The sequence below is a fragment of the Panthera tigris genome, chromosome D1 (genome assembly GCF_018350195.1).
Source record: "Panthera tigris isolate Pti1 chromosome D1, P.tigris_Pti1_mat1.1, whole genome shotgun sequence".
Taxonomy (NCBI): Eukaryota; Metazoa; Chordata; class Mammalia; order Carnivora; family Felidae; genus Panthera; species Panthera tigris.
Window position 1 is genome coordinate 53,203,056 of NC_056669.1, and position 18,177 is coordinate 53,221,232.

An 18,177-nucleotide genomic window follows, 5' to 3' on the forward strand; every position below is an offset into this window, starting at 1 on the left:
CGGCTCCTCCACTGAACGCCCTGCCCCCTGCCGCAGGCCTCTGGAGCAGAGAGCGGAGCTTGTCTTCTCCCCAGCGCCCCGGCCCCGCCCTCTGTAACCCCGCCCCCAATCAGGCTGAGGCTGATTCACCCTTTCCAGATCCGCAGGCCTAGAGGCCATGAAGGCAGCCACAACCTGTGAGGAAAAAGACTTTAAAAGTGAGTACTACTATACCTTTTCCCATGTCAAAGGGAGAAGTGTCTAAGAATCGAACCTCTTAGGTTTAACCTCTTAGCTGCACCTACAAGGGCTTTCCAGTTGGTCTCATCCCTCGCTGACTTTGTTCTCCATCCTCACTCTGGCACCCCTGTGGGTGTCTCTTCCTCCAGACCCACAGTGGAGATCCCTCTCCCGGCCATGGGACGCTCATCCCTGCTGGAGAGTCCACCTCTACCCCCATCAGGCAGTCCAGCATTTATTTTTTTTAAGATTATTTATTTATTTTTGAGAGAGAGAGAGCATGCACGAACACACAGGGGGAAGGGGCAGAGAGAGGTAGAGAGAGAATCCCAAGCAGGCTCCATGCTGTCAGCACAGAGCCCCACTTGGGGTTCCATCCCACAAACCATGAGATCATGACCTGAGCCGAAATCAAGAGTCCCACACTTAACCAACTGAGCTACCCAGGCACCCCCAGCATTTCTTTCTCGTCTGAATTCATCCATCTGGAATAACCCCAGGATCAGCTCCAACCACCATCCCCCAGGCTGGTCCCCTTTCAGAAACGTGTCAGGGGCAGTAGGAGTTGCATATACATTCTTTGCCCTTCAAGATGTATCCAAAGCATATTTGTGGAGACATACGTTGCAAAGATAGATATCAGTTCTTAGGGCTGTAGAATTTTAAGCCCATTGGAAAGAATAGAAGCATTTTCCTACCTGTCCTATAATCTCCAAGCCCACTTGTGTCTAGTAGAGGTCAGTAGGTGACAATGTACGCAGAGCAGGTGGGCTTTCACTTTGTCATCCCCTCTCTCAGCTTTAATATATGTCCATTCCAAACTCCCAGGACTAAATTCTTAGGGTAAAAATCTCTTGCCCAGTCTGTGAGATGGAAACAGAGGAAATGGAGTCATTCTTTTGGAGGTAGATATTTATTATAGCACTGGATGGGTGAACGGATGGATGGATGGAAAGATAATGGATGATGAAGTGAATGGATGCTATAATCAGGCCCTTGGGGAGGCATAGAAGAGAATTGCAATTAATCAGAAAATGTGTAATGAGCACTTCACATATGTTAGATAAGATATTACCCCAAGCAGCCTAAAAGGGACCTTAAGATAGAAAACAGGACCCTTGGCTTAAAAAATCAGGGGGTGTAGAAAGATTCAGAAAACAGAGTAAGTGCTCCCTGTCACTACTCCAGAAAGAAGCCTCGGCACTCAGGCTTGCTAGAACTCCAAAGACTGGTGAAGGAGCAGATACTTTCTAGGTTTTGCCCCAAGAAAGTTGGCCAGAGGCCCAGTCTCTGGAACAAAGTGGCACCACAAGCTTGAGCTTCATCTAGGGGATAGGGAGTTTCCAGTTTTAGAGCAGAAGCATGGCAAGACAGCTAGGGAGTCCAGATACTACAGTGTGTAGGGCTATTGGGAGCAGAACCCTATCAATATCCAAGGGTCCGGTCCAGACCCTGAGGGCAGGTGTATCTGGGTATAGACAGGTGGGCTGGGCAGGCAAGGCAAGGCTTCATACCTGGTAGGTGGGCTCACAGATGCCATGGTATCCACGCTTTACCAACATACATTTGGTTTTAGGAGGAAACAAGCTCTGGGGACTTGAGCTCATCCTCTGCCCATAACCTGTAATAGCAGGGCCGGCCCCACTTCCCACCTCCTGCCATGGCTAAGGCTCTTGATATGCTCCTTGCGTGATCAGCCTGTGATTTCCCCTAGAAATTCAGAGACTCCAGCTGACTTGAGAGGAGGAAGGGGACTGAGCCAAGTGCTAAGAAAGTGGTTCCAACAAAAACCACTTTCCAAGGTGCCAAAAAAGGGGAGCTCAGGGTAGGCTGATTGGGGGTGGGGAGGAATCTGAGAAAATTTCCTGGAAGAGGTGGGTTTGGTGAGAAAGGATTAGTTGAGAGTGGAAGACATTCCTTGGTAGGAGGAAGGGGTGCTGTCTATATGGGCCAAGGGAATCATGGGCCTTTAAGCCCTACTCCTGTGAACCTAGTCCACACAAGCATAAAGCCAAAAATTCCCAGGAATCTGACCCAGCATGGCTCAACTTTTTTCACACAGCAAAACGCACAATGGTTGATGTTTTTGGGTTTTTTTTAATGTTTATTATTTTTGAGAGAGAGCCAGAGAGAGACAGAGCGTGAGCTAGGGAGGGGCAGAGAGAGAGAGGGAGACACAGAATCCAAAGCAGGCTCGAGGCTCTGAGCTGTCAGCACAGAGCCTGGCACAGAGCTCAAGCCCAAGAGCAGTGAGATCATAACCTGAACCGAAGTCAGATGCTTAACTGACTGAGCCACCCAGCTGCCCCACAATGATTGATGTTTACATGCAGAACCCACTCTCATGGGTGTATCTAGATTTGGTAAAAGAAAGGTGTAGGTTATGTGCAAATCCCACCCAGCAAGCAAGAATATTTCCCCACTCAGAAAATATATCAGAATGCAAATGAGGGAGAGTGATCATACTACAGGGATAATTTTGGATGCACTCTATAACAAAAGGAATTATTTTGCAAAGCTGTACTTTATTATTCATAATAACTTACCTCTGACACATGGCATCACTCTTCATAGTAACATGAAGATTGGGAACAACCGAACCTCTTTTTTTTTTCATCTTCTTTTCTATCTTCAGGGAGGGAGTTCCCCATAAACAGATCCTGAACAAAGATTTGTCTGAAAGTTACTGGGAAGTGGTCCGAGGAAACGCAGGTAGACAAATGAAGAGGAGGGACAAGAAAAGGCTATCACAGGTGTGAGAGCAAGCAAAGTCCCAAGAGGGTAACTTTGGCTCAGTCCAGTGGGCGACTTGTGCAAATAAGCTAAGGAGTGCCTGAGAGCTGTCCCCAGCCGTGGTTGGCAGCAGGAGTATTGACACCTCTGTCAATCATATGTTAAGGGCTGCCCCTGGGGATGTCATTTCCTGGTCACTTCTGGCTCTCAGTGCACTCGGCCAGCGGGCTCCACCAGCGTGAGGACAGCCTGCCTGCAAAGAGTCACAGGTGTTGGCTTTGGGGAATGAAATCACACAGCTTTCATTCATTTCGATCTGAGGAGGTTAGTGGGGTTTCGTAGCACCTGCTGTGGTCTCATTTCCTGCCTCATAGTGTGCACCTAGTAAATGCTGCTGGACTGTTGGCTAGTGACAGATGCATCTAAGAGAACAGGACACAGTAATCACACACATTAAGCAAACAGAGGACGGGACCCCAACTGTTATGCTTACCACTATATCCTCGGCACCTGGCATAGGAAACGTTCACGTGCATTTGTTGGAAAAATTATGAATGAATCTTCCCCCCACCACACCATGGTAATTCTTGATTTAAGAATATCTCCAGGGTCTCCCGAGTGGTCTCTTTCATTGCTTGCTTGACTATGGGACACTCAGGAGGAGCTCCTTGGGATCTTCCATATGGTGACCCTCCTCACTGGGCAAACATCCCCCAGCTGTTAGGCCCAATGTCTGCTCCTGTTCTCTCCTGATCAGATGTTTCTACGGACATACGGTGAGGCTCAGTGGGGAGAGCTCAGTGAGATGCGGTAGGTGTGGGCTCTAGACCAAGTGCTACCTACCTACATGAAATCTCATTTGCATATTCATGGTAGATATTATTACCTCCCATTTTGCATATGAGGCCTGGAGATGTTCATGATTTGTGCTGTTAAGCAATGGAATCAGAATTTGAATCCAGGTTGGCGTAACTCTAAATTTGAGGCTGTTTCTCTTATGTCTTAAACCTGGGGAGTAAGGAAATGTCTCATGTGAAGGGCTTCATACACTAAATGGTCTGTTGATGGCCAACCCCTTTCAAGCAGCCAGTGGCTCACCTGGTGGCTGTGCAACAGACATGAGGACTGCCTGAGACTTTGCTCAACCCCAGACTCAGGGCCGCCTTTACAGGTGTGCAACCCGTGCAGTCACACAGGCCCCTGCCGTCAGAAGGGCCCTGCTCTTTGTTTACTGCTCTGCTGTCTCCATCTTGAAATTCATCATAGTTTTGAATAAGGGGTCCAGTATTTTCATTTTGCACCGGACTTTGCAATTCATATAGCCAATCCCCCGCCCCCACACACTGCTTACCCAGTGTGGACAAACTTAGCATGCTAGGTCATTCTCAGGGCATGAGGCAGAGAGTGGGCCCTGGAACTCCAAAGGGATGCTGTAGGCAAGAAAACTGTTACACATTTTGAGGGGGCAGAGGAGACTGAGTAGAACTAGCCTGATGGCTTCTCACCCCCATCAACACCTAGCCAGGAAACCCCTACTCAATGGTAAACCTCTAAGTCCACTAAAGTGGCAAAGAGCTGGGAAAGAAGGGGGTGTAGGGACAGTGGGGCACAAAGAAGCTAGTAGCCTAATCAGGGGAGGCTCCCAGGGGGAGGCAACACCCTGAGAAAAGAATGAAGAGGCGCCTGGGTGGCTCAGTCAGTTAGGCGTCAGACTTCGGCTCAGGTCATTATCTCACAGTTTGTGAGTTCAAGCCCCACATCAGGCTCTGTGCTTACAGCTCAGAGACTGGAACCTGCTTGGGATTCTAGGTCTCCCTCTCTCTCTGCCTCTTCCCTGCTTGTGCTCTGTCTCTCTTTCTCTCTCTCAAAAATAAATAAACATTAAAAAAAAAAGAATGAAGAAGGGTATGGTGGGCAGAGGGCATGGTGAGGTAAAGGCACCGTGGTGTCTTGGGGGTACTTGGGCACATCTCCTGGGCAAGGCAAAGGAGGGACGTCAGGAATCAGGACTGGACTGATGGGCTGGGGCCAATCAGGTGTGCTTGACTTTACCTCCTTGACCCTAGCTTTCTTGTGTATGTTCTCCTGGGCCAGTAGCCCTTCCCACCCTGAATCTTGCCAGGATGGCTGAAATTTATTGAGATAGGGGGTTTGATCTTCTCCAGATAGATGTTTATGGGCTCTTCCATTCTATCGCACAGGGCAGGTGATGAGCTTATAGCTAATTAGTGATTTCTTCACGTTGATAACGCCACCTAGTGGTTACCTGTCACACACACTTTGCCATTTCATCATACTGACATGCAGAAAAAAATGGAGAGATTATATAGGACCATAATAATTCCCTGTCCTGCCCTGTACTTTGTGTGTTCACTTTGAAGTTCAGATGAACTTAATACAGGAATCCTTTTGACCTGCACAACAGCCCCAAAGTTGAGCAATGACTCTTGGAAGATGCTCCCAAAAGCACATGGATGCGCACACACACACACACACACACACACACCAGAAAGGGGACAGAGGAGAAAAAAACCAGCTCTGGAGGTCCCTTCCTCAGTGCCTTCTGATCCTTGGGCTACTGTGACAGGGTCCTTGAATCCTAGATATTCTGTCATAAACGTGGATGACTGCAGAGGCCAAGGCTGTGGCTGGAAGAAGATGGTCAAAACAGCACTCATGACTTGTGGGCCTTTGGAAACTCACCTTGGACCTCTCCAAACATTCAGTAATAATCACATCAATAGCAAGAAGCAGGAGGAAAAGAGGAGCTAGAGGGAAAGATGCTGTTTCTTGAGAGCCATCTCCTTTAGGTATCCTCCGTGAATGCATTTTTGCAAGTGCATTAAATCTGTCTCAGAGTACAGCAAGGTTCAGATGGCAGTTAATATACACTGGGTGTTGGGGCGCCTGGGTGGCTCAGTTGGTTGGGTGTCCAACTTTGGCTCAGGTCATGATCTCACAGTCTGTGGGTTCGAGCCCTGCATCGGGCTCTGTGCTGACAGCTCGGAGCCTGGAGCCTGCTTCCGATTCTGTGTCTCCCTCTCTCTCTGCCCCTCCCCCGTTCATGCTCTGTCTCTCTCTGTTGCAAAAATAAATAAAAACATTAAAAAATTAAAAAATATATATATACACTGGGTGCCTACTGAGTGCCAGGCACTCTTCTGAGCACTTTAAATGCGTTTGCTCATTAAGTCCTGGCCATAGGACAACAAGAGAGGTACTATTGCATCTCCATTGTGCAGGTAGGGAAATGGAGGGGCCCGTCTGAGGATGTGCAGCTAGTACGTGGAGGAAGTGATATCTGAAGCTGAACAATCCAGTTGCAGGGCATGTACGACTAAACCACTACTCAGGCTACCTAGTAGGCTGAGAGACAAAAAGAAACTGTATATACCCTGTCCTGGAGACTGCTGGAGAGGGAGGATATGTGATTGAATATCTGTAATGCATTTATTCGCTCGACAAACGTTTCCTGAAGGACATCTTCTTACACCAGGTCTGGGTGGGTACATAGGTGTAAATTATCCCCACTCTGATGGGGAAGAGAAGCTGAACCTGATTGGACCTGCATACAAGTGATTCAGGATGGAGCAGGAGGCATTGGGACAAAAAGCAGGGTCAAGGCACAGCTCACCAGGCAGTACTTGACATCTGGGCTAACTGGGTCTAAGGAATGCCACTCAGCCTAGCAAATAATGAATCCTCAGCAAACTTCTAGAATCCTAATTATATCTAAGAAGCCCCACTGAATCTCTCAGCTTTACGCTACCTACCTAGGAAGAGAAGGGGAGCACCGGACAAGGCAAGATTCTCCTTGTTACAGCAAAATAAGACTAGCTCCTTCTGGGGTCCAGGATCCAGATAGACTGGCCTGAACTGCCATCTACTGGCCAACTGTACACACTGCACTGGGGATGAACAGGGTCCAGATGCAGAGGGAAAGGGGACTGAAGGTAGCTGAATGCTTTGAACCCTAAGTAGCCTTGAGAGGGAGGTTGTCACCTCCATGTTTTACAACTAAAGAAGAGACTGAGTCTCTGAGAGGTGACAAGAGGTAATAATAGCTTTCATTTACCATTTTCCAGACACTGTGCCAAGCATTTCACATTCCTTATTCCCTTGAATCTTCTCAAGAATCCTGAGATTTATCTCCCCCTTTACTCGTCATATCTCTGAAATCCCTTTATTCTATCAAAGTTCCATATTCTTCTTAAAGCCATGTGTGTGGGGGGACAGCAGGTCATTTGTACTATGGGAGTTCTTACAACCTGGATTTGGGTGGTGGGTCTTCAGTGTCACCTCACTCTTACGTCTCCATGCCTCCTATAAGCTGGCATGAAGCCCTAAAAACTTAATTAAATTCAGGTCAATTGTTTCAAGCAGGACTAATTCATATGTTCTGTTGCATCCCATCAGGAGGCACATAACGTGTGGTTCTAGTGATGTTAAGATTTAGTTTTGTTAAAGCAATGTTGGGGGTGTCTGGGTGGCTCAGTTGGTTAAGTGTCCCACACTTGATTTGGGCTCAGATCATGATCTTACAGTTTGTGGGTTCAAGCCCATCTTTGGGCTCTGTGCCCAAAGTGTGGAGATTGCTTAGGATTCTCTCTTTCTCTCTCCCTCTCTCCCTGCCCGTCCGTAACTCGTGCTTGCTCCCTCTTTCTCCCTCTCTCTCAAAATAAATAAATAAACATTAAAAAATATTTAAAAAAATTTTTTTAAAGCAGTGTTGACTTGAGTGGGACCCTTATTTAAAAAAGAACTTTCCGAGCACCTGAGTGGCTCATTTGGTTAAGTGTCCGACTTTGACTCAGGTCATGATCTCACAGTTCATGAGTTCGGGCCCCACATCGGGCTCTGGTTCTGACAGCTCAGAGCCTGGAGCCTGCTTCAGATTCTCTGTCTCCCTCTCTCTCTCCATCCCTCCCCTGCTTACAATCTCAATATCTCTTTCTCTCTCTCTCTCTCTCAAAATAAATAAACATTAAAAAAATTTTAAGTATTTTAAAGGTGTTCTAAGAGTAAGGGTGAAGACTCTTGAAGCAAATGGAAAGAAAAAGTCTCAGAAAATAAATAAAAGATATAAGGAAACAAATGAAAACTTGTGGAAACTGCTAAAGAACACATGAAACAAAAGTTTAAAAACTCAATGGATGGTTCAGTATGGCAGAATGGAGATGACAGGACAAGAATCAATGAAGATGGATTGATTAAATGATAGATAGATAGATAGATAGATAGATAGATAGATCCAACTGGGACATTTATCTTTCTTCATAAAGAGAATGCTCTAGTAATTGAACAACTTCTAGACATTTCTCAAAACATCTGTGTAACATTTTTATTGTTCAGAACTTCATTCTGCCCGTGAACAATTGTAGTATAATGGAAGTTCATTTTATTGTTAAAAATAAATGAATAATAAATAAGAGAGGGCCTGGGAAGCACAAATGATATTCATGTATTATAAACCAAGAATTATGACTAACCCAATTTGGTATGCCTGAGGTACAATTAGAAAAAAAATATGGTAACTTTTAGAAGGGTAGAAAAGGGGAGAAGGAGGAGCAGTTAGGGGAAGAAGAGAAAAAGGGAGAAGGAGAAGAAAAATGGGGTTTTTTTTCAACCATTTAACTCTGAAATACACTTCATATAAGAAAGGCATGGGGTGCCTGGGTGGCTCAGTTGGTTGAGCATCCAACTCTTGATTTCGGCTCGGGTCATGACTTGAGGGTCAGTTGAGTCCTGCATTGGGCTCCAAGCTGAGCGTGGAGACTGCTTAAGATTCTCAATCTCTCCCTTTGCTCCCTCCCCCTTTGCATGTGCTCTCTCTCTCTCAAAACAAATAAATATGTATGTGTTAATAATTTAATTAAAACAAAATAAAAATGAATTTTAAAAAGTTTAAAATAAAAATTCATTAGTTCATGATGACACTTGAAAAAAAGTCTTATTCTGGGGGGCACCTGGGTGGCTCAGTCAGTTAAGCGTCTGACGGCAACTCAGGTCATGATCTCACAGTTCATGAGTTCGAGCCCTGTGTCGGGTTCTGTGCTGACAGCTCAGAGCCTGGAGTCTGCTTCTGATTCTGTGTGTCTCTCTCTCTCTGCCCCTCCTTCACTCAAGCTGTCTCTCTTTCTCAAAAATAAATAAACAGTAGGAAAAAAAAACCCCTTATTTATAATCTCTCTGTGTTTGTGAGTGTGTGTGTATCCATACATATACATATACATATACATATACATATACATATACATATATGTGTGTGTATGTACACACACACACACACACACACAAACTAGGGTACCAATGAATTGATTTGAAAACTGATCAACAAAGGGCAGAATCAAGAATGTGTTCCACCTTTTTTTTTTTTCTTTGAGAGAGAGAAAGAAAGTGCACCAGCAGAGAGAGAGGCAGAGGGAGATAAAGAATCTTAAGCAGGCTCCATGTTCAGAGTGGAGCCTGACATGGCTCTATCCCATGACCCAGGTATCATGACCTGACCTGAAATCAAGAGTCTGACGCTCAACCAACTGAGCCACCCAGGCACCCTGAGCGAATGAGTTTTTATGATGTGATGCGCTTCAGTCAATTGCCTTTTCATATATAAATTGTCCTTTGTTAGGACAGTTGACTTCTATTGTCCTTTTGACATGACCCCAGTTGCTTGCTAACAGAGTAAGATATCCCAAATTCACTTTGTACATTTCATACCTCAGAATTGGAATCAATCATTTCTCAAAAGATCTCTGGTTCCTTTTGTTGAGAAAATGTATTTAGAAACCACAGTCTAGAAGAGATGGGTGCTCACTGTTACAGGGTTTTGTGGCATCTAGGCCTTTTCAGTGATCAGAGCTAGAAGAATTACATTTTTTTAATGTGGAGGAAAATCACAACTTCTTACTGCATTTGTGATTATAATCTATAATTACATGGTTTTTGCTTCTATGATTTTATACTTCATTATCTTTCCTCTTAAGGTGAATATTTTTATTTCAAAACACATTAATATAACTACTTTTTTAATTTATCCCACAAGAAACCTTTAATAGTTTCAACATGATAATGAGACAACTGAATATAGCTTAAGATTTCTTTGTAGAATTTTTTGGTTTTATTTTTGTTGTAGTTTTATATCATTTGAAGAATTTTTTTCTCAGTGTGTTTATGCTATGACCTTGGAATAGTTGGGCTTATTTGTTTCAATTTGTTTTTTATTGTTATTCTTTCTTCATATAACTTTATCTTTTTATGTATCTAAAACGTTAACATCATCCCAAGTCAAAACTATTTAATAACCTGAATTTATATGTCTGTCTTCTCCCCTCTATTTTTTCCTCTCCCCTCATACATAGCAAGTAGACATTAGTTTAACATTTCTTTCTTCTTTCTGTCTTATTTATTTATTTATTTGGCAAAAATTAGCACACTTGACCCTATTCTCTACCTTGCTTTTTTTTTTTTCACTTAGCAATATATCCTAGAAATCACTTTCTTTCAGTATTTAATGATCTTTTCACTGCTTCTTGGAGCTTCATCATATTTCATTGTGTGGATGTACCATCATATCTTCAACTAGCTCCCTATTGGTGGACATTCTGGGCTGTCTCCAATCATTTGTTACTATAAATTAAACTACAACTTGGTGCTTAGATCATATTTTATTTTTGTCGGTGTATCTTTGGAATCCTATTCCTAGAAGTGGGATTGCTGAGTCAAAAGATAAATGATATATAACTTTGCTAATATGTCACCAAATTCCCTTATGAATTCCCTTGTAAATTCCCTTACAACTTAAGTTGTATCATTTGGGTTCTTGCCAGAAAGGTACCAGGGTTCCAGAGTGCCTGTTTCCTTCATATCCTTCTCAACAGAACATTTTCTCAAAATTTTGAATGTTTGCCAATCTGATAGATGAGCAGTGATAAATATCCACATTTTATTTCTTCTATCTGATTATAATTGAGGTGGAGCATCTTTTAACATGTGTAAGAGTGTTTTTGTTTAGTTCTCTTTCTGTGCCTGAAGAATTTTTATTCCTGAAGAATTGTTGGTCTTTTTTTCCCCTCAGTTTTTCAAATGTTTAGGCCTTTATTTGTGATTGGAGCAGCAAAGCTTTTTCTAGTTGTCACTTGTCTTTTAGCTTTGCTTGTGCTGTTTTGCTCTGGAAAAAAAAAATTACAGCCTAATTTATCAAATTTTCTTTTATTGCTTATAGATTTTGAAACATAAGACAATTTTCCTTCCCTTGGGTTATTGAAGTAGTGGGAACATTTAAACTATAATTGAAAAAATGTTGGTGGCTCATTGTTTACTAGTTTGAGAGTTTAAAACTTTGGGTGCCCAATCTTAGGGAGACCCCCACACTTAACACTTTTACAAGTTTTACCTCCAGAAATCTCATCTGGTTCTCAGGGTATAGGTTGAGAAAAATCCCTTTATGCTTCCAGTAGAAGTAACCATCATGAAATATACTCAAATTTTCTCCTTAACAAAAGCCTGCCCTCAAAGGAAATTATTTTACCAGAGTGTAACCTACGTGGAAGAAGAGAAATACCCAACCACAGCCGCTTCTACACTTTTCGTCTCACCTAAGGGGGGAAAAAAGCTGAAAATTGCTTGTAAAGATCATAGCTTAAGGGCACAGGCTCTTTGAAAGTCTGAAACCTAATTATAGAATTATGGAATCTTCTCCCCCACACATGTACACACACCTTGTGGTACTACATAAATCAGTCTCCTGTATAGTAACAGGGAATTCATTACTACCGAAAGAACTGCAAAACTCAGACTTTGTTCAAGAAAGAGCCTCTAGTAGGAGAGACGCCTGGGTGGCTCAGTCAGTTAAGCATCTGACTTCAGCTCAGGTCGTGATCTCGTGGTTCATGAGTTTGGGCCCTGCATCAGGCCCTGTGCTGACAGCTCAGAGCCTGGAGCCTGCTTCAGATTCTGTGTCTCCCTCTCTCTGACCCTCCCCCATTCATGCTCAGTCTCTCTCTGTCTCAAAAATAAATAAACGTTAAAAAAAATTTAAAAAAAAAAAAAAAGAGTCTCTAGTAGGAGAGACGCCTGGGTGGCTCAGTCAGTTAAGCATCTGACTTCAGCTCAGGTCGTGATCTCGTGGTTCATGAGTTTGGGCCCTGCATCAGGCCCTGTGCTGACAGCTCAGAGCCTGGAGCCTGCTTCAGATTCTGTGTCTCCCTCTCTCTACCCCTCCCCTGCTCACACTCTGTGTGTGTGTCTCTGTCTCTCAAAAATAAATAAACATTAAAAAAATTTGAAGGAATGAAGAAAGAAAGAAAAGAAAGAGTCTCTAAGGAATTCCAAAGATGACAGGTGAGACGAAAACAAGGACAGTACGGGAGATTTTAGCCTCTGTCTACAGCTACAGCAAACAGTAAACCTAGTCTAATTCAGATAAACACAAAACCTCACAATAAAGGCCTGTTTAACTCAATTCCCTTTACCTGATACTCCATGTCCAGCTTTCCACAAAAAAAGGGCCAAGGCATGCTAAAAAGCACAAGCATAGTCTGAAGAGATAAAGCAAGCTTCAAACCATGCTCAGATGTGACATAAAGTGTGGAGCTATCAGACTAGGAATTTAAAATAACTGTGAGTGATATGCTAAGAGATCTAATGAAAATGTGAACATGTAAAACAAATGGGTAGCGTAAGCTGAGATATGGAAACTCTAAGAAAGAATCAAAAGGAAAGTGTAGAACTCAGAAACAATATAACAAAGAAAGATGCCGTTGATGGGCTCATCAGCAGACTGGATGTGGCTGATGGAAGAATCAAGTGTGAAGATGTGTCAACAGAAACTTTCCAAACTGAGAAGGAGAAAGAAAAAAAAAGTAATAAGAAAAAAGAATGGAATATCCTAGAATTGTGGGACAATTACAAAAGGTACAACACATGTGTAATGAAATACCAGAAGGAGAAGAAAGGAAGGAACAGAAGAAATATTTGAAGTCACTAATGGCTGAGAATTTTCTAAAAGTAATGACAGACAGCATACCTCAGATCCAGGAATCCCAGAGAATGTCAAATATGAGAAATTCCGAAACATTTACACATGAACATATTATGTTGAAACTGCAGAAAAATCAAAGAGAAAATTTTAAAATAAGGCACAAGGTGTGGGTGGGGGCGGGGAGAACGCTTACCTATAGAGGAATAAGGATAAGAATTATATCAAGTTTCTCTTCAGAAACCATGTAAGCAAGTAGAGAACAGAGTGAAGTATTTAAAGTATTAAAAGAAAAAAGCCCCAATTTAGAATTCTTTATCCAGTTGGTACTTATCTTTCAAAAGGAAAGGAGAAATAAAGACTTCCTCAAACATACGAAAATTGAGGGAATTTGTCACCAGTAGATCTGCCTTACGAGAAATTTGTTAAAAGTTCTTCTGAGAGAAAGAAATTATAATGGTTAGAAACTCAGGTCTACGTAAAGAAAGTCAGGGTGTTAGGAATAAACGATGGTAAAATAACATTTTTTATTTTTATTTTATTTTTTTAGAGAGAGTGTGTGAGTGGGGGAGGGGCAGAGGGAGAGAGAGAGAGAGAGAGTCCTAAGCAGCTTCCACACTCAACACAGAGCCTGACATGGGGCTCAATCCCACAACCCTGGAATCATGACCTGCGGTGGAATCAAGAGTCGGATGCTGAACTGACTGAGCCATGGAGGCGCCCTATTTTTTTATTCTTAATTTAAGAGATCACAATTCGTTCACAAGAATACAGATAATGCATTTGGTGATTATAGCTTACAGGTAAGTGAAACGACTGACAACAATGTTAGAAGAGTAAAAGCCAAAGGAGAAGAGAAACAAATAGAAAATAGTTATAAATATGGTAGATATTAAACCAACTATAGTCACTTTAAATTTGAATGTTCCAAGTGCATCAAATAAGAGACAAACTATCAGAATGTACTGAAAAAGAAAAAGAACTCAAGTATACGTTGTCTATAGAAACTCACTTTAAATATAAAGGCACATTAAAAATAAAGGGATAATGAAAGACATACAAGGCTGATACTAATCAAAAGAAAACTGAAGTAGCTGTATTAATTTCGGACAAAGCTGACTTCAGAGCAAAGAAAATTATCAGGGATAAAAAGGAGCATTACATGCTGATAAAGGGATCAATTAATTCTCCAGTAAATCTTAGCTTTTCAAATCAGTGGCTATTTGGTTGTGAGCACATGATGGGGGTGGTAACAGAAAAGGACGTGAGAGGAATTAGTGATAGAAGATCATGAGGAAATTTTTAGGGGTGATGGAGTCACTACCTTGACTGTGGTGAAGGTTTCACCAGTGGACAGATGTGTCAAAACCTGTGATGTGTGTCAATTATAACCCCATAAAACCCTTCAAAAAAAATTTTTTTTCAATCTACGCCATCATCATCCTTCTCTAACTGAAAGCCATTATTCCTTTTTCACAGGTAAGAAATTTGAAGCACAGACAAGTTAAGTTGCTTGCCCAAGATCGCACAGCGAATAAATAGCAGCGTCAGAATTTGAAGTTCATTTGACTCCAGAGTCCCTGCTCTTAAGCACTTTGCCTCAGTGAATTGAAGGAGGCCCGTGTTTCCATTGCTGGTTTTGGAGCTGGCCCAGAGGCTGTTTGCTATTGTTGAAGTAATCCTTGAGGACAGGGACATCCAACCACCGAAGACAGAGAAGTTCTAGAGAAGGCCTGAGTTCTCCCAGTGTCAGGAAACCAACTCACAACACTCTGCAAGTGCCATGGGGAAGTGACAGGGATGGTATGTGTGTATCACATTTGAGTCTTTGGGATCTGAAAAGGGACTCTTCTCTCATAGCCTTCCTCCCTCCTGGGCCATGCCCACCCACACTGCCCAGCAGCTGGCATCAACTTTCAGAGCTCCCATTCACACACTCTTGATAAGATGATCAGGGAGTACGCTGGGGAGATGAACTGATTATACCTACTGCAAATAAGGAGGAAGAATACTGTAGTTCGGTGAGGTGGACACATGCCTTCTTGGATCAGACTACCCTGGAACTGAATATCTGCCACTAACTAGATTTGTGACCTTGGGCAAGCCCCTTCTTGATCCCCAGTTTTCCCAAAGATAAATTAGGAACAAGGTACTTACCTCACAGAATTAGGAGTTTTCATTGAGATGACATAGGAGTGTCTTTTTTTTTTTTTAATGTTTATATATTTTTGAGAGAGAAAGTGCAGGCGCATGAGTGGGGGAGGGGCAGAGAGAGAAGGGGACAGAGCATCCCAAGCAGGCTCTGCACTGATAGAAGAGAGCCCGATGCAGGGCTTGAACTTACGAACCATGAGATCATGACCTGAGCCAAAGTAACGTGCTCAACTGACTGAGCCACCCAGGTGCCCCGGCGGAATGTCTCACACAGGAACCAGCACACACCACAGCATGTGGTATGCACAGTAAATAATGGTTACTATTACTATTGCATGAACTTCCTTATTCTGTGGAAGGAATGCCACATTGGCTTGTGACTAGACCACGCAGTGAATTCACTGACACCTTAGGAGAGCTTTAAAAAGGAGGGTATGCCCCATGGTTTAGGTTGGATTTAGAGTCCTGCCAAAAACAGAGTGATAAAGAAAATGATCTCAGGGGTTTCGTATGATGCTGATATTCTGTGGTCTCAGATTTTGAAACCCATCGATGAACTGAGAAAGGGAGTGTCAAAATGGACAGCTGACAGTCATAACTGTGGGCTTCCTTGTCTAAGAACTCCTTGAAAGAGACAAAGATGTTTTTGTGTCCCTACTACCTAAAACAAGGTCTGGTGGCAATAACTGTTCAGTAAACATTTATTAAATCAGTCAATCCCCATACCTGCGCTTTGGGTTGCTAGTGGCTGGTCACCAGTTGTCCCTGTTTAAGATAGCTTCAGATGAGAGAAGTAAGAATGCATCCTATGAGCCACAAATAATATAAATCTTTCTGTGTAGGATAGTCTTACCATCCACCTTCCAGCTTAATCCAATTCAACATTACTTGAACACTTACTTATGCAAGTAACTTATGAACAACTTACCATGAAAGTTAAGTATTAAAAGAAATCTATCTACTAAATACAAATTAAATACTCTCATCAATAATAGATATTATCACTGCATGCTTATCCAGCTCTTGTCCTTCTCACACTGTCCAGGTCCCTCTGGGGGTCCCCAGCAAATACTCAGCCCCTGACTCAGCTCAAGGGTCCATTGATTTGCTAACACCTTCCTGTTACTCTGCTCAATACTCCTAATTGTTCCAAGCTTCAGCTCCCTGGATAGGATCTGAGCTCCTGACCTTTGCATATTTTCTTTTTGTCATCTTGTTCTGAACCAAAGCCACAAAATAGAAGATGCTATTTGCTCTGATTTCGTAGCTCTAGTTTTCCTCCGGCCTGATGCCTACTTTTCATGTGACTTTTTACAAAAAGAGAAGAGAAAGAGCTCTAGATTTCTTGAAGGGATCAGACCCTTTTCCCTTTGGAACTCCCTTTATAATGTCAATATTTTAAAACTATCAGACTAAACAAGGCAGATTTTTTAGTAAGCTTATAGATTAGGATCTTTGCAATATGTTACAGCTAAATGTCAGACTGGATAATGTCAACATAAATCAAAATGGCCACCTAAGAATTGAAATGATGTGGGAACTACTTGGGTCCCTAACATTCAGGAGGTAACACTGCATTAGCAGTTGTCCAAGTTAACAATGTTAGGCAACTAAATGTGGAACCTCCTGAGCATATGTTGGACGTTAGCTGATCAGCATTGATATTTATCATGCTTTGGACAGTAGACAGACAATCTATAAATTCCCAGTTGGCATCAAGGAAGAAAACTAATCTTACTTTCTTCTCTTGCTGTTGAAGCCCTGACCATATTTCTTGTTATACTTGAAGTAAGTTCATTGACTGTGCTCCATCTACACCTTGTACATACTTCTGTATTTGGGATTTACTGCCATCTATTCTAATTATTTCTTTATTTATCTCTCTCCCACACTAGCCTGTGAGATTCTTGAAGACAGAGACGGTGGTTTACTAATACCTGCCAAGCCTGCAATGGAATAAGTAGGGGCTTGGGAATTAAAAAGATTTGAATTTAAATCCTGGCTCTTGAACTTTCTGTGTCATCATGGGTAAGTTTCTTAACTTCTCAAAGTCTAATAATGCTGATCTATAAAACAGGGATTTTAATACCTACTTAGAAGAGTTTATTAGGATTAAATTATGTAACTGACTGTATTATAAAGATTCTTTGGTTGTAAACAACAGGAAGAAACTGTATCATTAACACTGGTTATAAGAACAGAAATAAACTCTGGCTAATTTGAGAAAAAAGAACATGACAACTAAATGCAATGTGTAATCTGGGATTGGATCCTGGGTCAGAAAGGGAAATTGATATAAATGACATTTTGGCGACAATTCGTATAATCTGAAAAGTGGATTACATGTAATAAAATAGTTATTAAATCTTACATTTCCTGAATTTGATCCTTATATTGTGGTTACGTAAGAGGAGATCCTTGTACTTAGGAAATAAACAATGTAGGATTTGGGGTAAAGGAGCATGGGTCTGTAACTTTGAAATGCTTAGGAAAATATCATACATATATACTAAATATCCTGTATATAATATATATGTGTAGCGTACACTTAAATACACATACCACATACATAATATGTATATAACATACAGAGTGCAATAAAGTAAGTATGCAAAATATTAATAATGCCTAAGTAAAGGGCATGGGAGTTATTTGAACTGTTCTGTCATTCCACATTACTTTGAAATACTTTGAAAATTCAAAACACTTTTAAAAGAAAAAAGGAAGGATTTATTGAAATAATCATGGAACTCTCAAAATTCATAGGAAGGCTGAAGAACCAGGTGAGGAAACTCAACAGGAACCAGGGCAAGGACTATCAGAGTACCCTGGAAAACATGATGTTCTTCCTTTCCATCAGTTCACACAGGGCTCACAATCCTAGGACAAAGTCCTGTTGAGTGAATCAGCACAGGGAGAAGGGATGGGATCTGGCAGAATGAGTTTCCAGATGGATTTACCATTGTATTGCTCAAAACCCAGGACAGTGCCTGGCTCAGCACATGGTAGGTGCTCAAAAAGTAATTTTTAATGCACATTTGTCTTCTAGCACATGACAGGCACACAAGAAACCTACACAGGAGCGTTAGTTGTCT

At 42.1% G+C, this 18,177-nt stretch overlaps 1 long non-coding RNA gene across 1 annotated transcript; it reads left to right on the forward strand.

The window, feature by feature from the left end:
• The first annotated feature begins 134 nt into the window (after window positions 1-134).
• LOC122231025 lies at window positions 135-17,043 on the forward strand. The gene is made up of 3 exons (XR_006208134.1): window positions 135-197; window positions 14,408-14,731; window positions 16,978-17,043. It is a non-coding gene; the product is annotated as an uncharacterized LOC122231025 (long non-coding RNA).
• Window positions 17,044-18,177: the final 1,134 nt, after the last annotated feature.